General features: G+C 35.5%; 1 protein-coding gene across 1 annotated transcript in view; it reads left to right on the forward strand.

Annotated features, from left to right (window-relative positions):
• smarcc1a (SWI/SNF related BAF chromatin remodeling complex subunit C1a) overlaps positions 1–2,214 on the forward strand; it is a gene marked incomplete at both ends in the record, with an annotated part of 16,944 nt that overhangs the window by 6,737 nt on the left and 7,993 nt on the right.

Below are 2,214 nucleotides of genomic sequence, written 5' to 3' on the forward strand. Positions count from 1 at the left end.
CAAAGGTATTGCGAGGGAACACAAAGGTATTGCGAGGGAACGCAAAGGTATTGCGAGGGAAAGCAAAAGAAAAAAATCCCCCCCATGTCCCCTCGCGGGGTCCGTAGAATCTAAAGAGAAGTCATACTCAAGATTTTATATATCAGCTCATATCTGTGTTGTGAATTCAAACTCTTTTAACCTTTTTCATTACTTTTGTTATATTTATAAAGACAGCAAAAACAGAAGAAGGTATTGCTTACATGTCCTGATGCATCTCAGTAAGCCAGGTAAAAAAAATCAAAAAGAAAATTATTGTTTAGGTCTTCTGGACGGGTTCTTCTCTAATGAAACGTTTCGTCTCTCCTCCAAGAGACTTCTTCAGTCTGAGAGTTTCAGGCAAAATTCAGGCTTTTAGTCTCTTGGAGGAGAGACGAAACGTTTCATTAGAGAAGAACCCGTCCAGAAGACCTATACAATTTTTTTCTTTTTGATTTTTTTTACCTGGATTACTGAGATGCATCAGGACAAAAATCAAGAACTGTTTTTCTCTGTCAGAATAAACATATGTAAAAATACTTAAAAGTCTTAAAATACTTAAGAGAAGTAAGATCAAAATAGAAGTAATATCAGGAAGAAAAGCATTAAACAATGATAACATATACATTTTTCATCAATCAACTTTAGATTAATTCATTAACTGATAAATCGATAATGTGAACTACAAAGTAACTAAAAATATTCTGTTTAGTGAAAGTGGTATATAGATGAAGTTGTATTTTTATAACTGTGCAGAARTGATGCTGTTATCAGAGTATTTTAATATGTAAGTAATATCGGACATGTTTCTCAGTTCTCAGAGCTTGTAGTTGATCTCAATCATGTCTCTATGAATGGTTTCTGTCACACTGGCTCTGTGCAGAAGTAGATTTTGTTTTTATTGCCATATTCTGGGCAGTTTGGTTAATTTTGAAGCTAATCTACATGGAAAATGTGTGTACATGTGTACTCTGTGATTTAAAAGGTAGTTGTAGTTTATTTAGCAATAGAACTACTTAAGTTTCTCAAACATCTTTTTGTTATTTGTTAAGGACATTTTCATGTTAGTTGTACTCAACCAGTACATTGTCCTGTGGATAATTTGTAACATTTATCTGGTTAAAKTTGATTTAGTCTGCAGAATAATCTCTGGTTCCTTAGGTCCATGAAGGTAACTTGTTCTGTGGGTTTCTCAGCTGTTGTAAAGAAAATGCTCTCAGATGTGGGGTGGCGGTGATGAATGCTTCTGTAATATCATTAGGTGTAGAAAAAAATCAGATTGCTTTAATCCATGGAAATTTCACACAGATGATGACTTCTGTCAATGTGTAGTTGTTTTTTGTTCGGTACTGCATTGTTGTTTCCTGTGTGTAGTTGATGTGTTTGTAACAGCAGATGAATCATGCACACCATCTTCTCATGGGTGTTTTGGTGAATTGCATAATTACATCTCCATGTATTGTGGATACAAATGTAGGGTATACATTTAGTCCACTTTCTTTCGTTGATTCTGACTCAACAACTTCTATGCTGTTCAGTTTTTCATTGAATTTACWTGATATTTAAACTGTTTATTGGTAACATTCTACAGTAGCAGAAGGTAATTGCCTTCGCTTGTGGTTCTTGAAGTTGAGGAAATCGGTACTGGAAAGTCTTTGAAAGTCCTTAAATTTGATGTTGACCAAGGAGTGGGAACCCTGGAAGTTTAAACCAGTTTTTAAATCGTGTTGTTAGGCCGAGTACATCCAAAGATATGATAAAAGTGTATATTCTTTTTAAAAGACGGTCTATTTGATGTGCGGCGCGTCGCGAGGAGGAAATGTGTGCGGGGGGAGGGGGTAGACCTAAATCCACCGTTTTGTCGTCCTCTCGGGCCAAAAGTATAAAAACTCTCCTTTTTTTTCTGACTGAGGCCCAAATTTATTTGTTGAGCAACAAAACGGTTCAGGACGAAGGGGAAAAAAGAAAAGAAGACCCGATCGAGCTGCAGGTCTGCAGGGAGAGGGGAGGAGGTGGAGAAGGGGGGCTGCTTCAGAACCGCTTTTTTACTGGGTCAAACAGTGTTTTAGTCAGAAAGAACCAACAAGAATGAAGCAAAAAGTAATGAATTAGAGAAAAAAATAAATGTTAAATGTAAATAAATTCTTATTATAACAAATTAATAATAGTTTTACATCTAAAAATCAAATTTTATTC

Source organism: Austrofundulus limnaeus, unplaced genomic scaffold (genome assembly GCF_001266775.1).
Source record: "Austrofundulus limnaeus strain Quisiro unplaced genomic scaffold, Austrofundulus_limnaeus-1.0 Scaffold290, whole genome shotgun sequence".
Classification (NCBI taxonomy): Eukaryota; Metazoa; Chordata; class Actinopteri; order Cyprinodontiformes; family Rivulidae; genus Austrofundulus; species Austrofundulus limnaeus.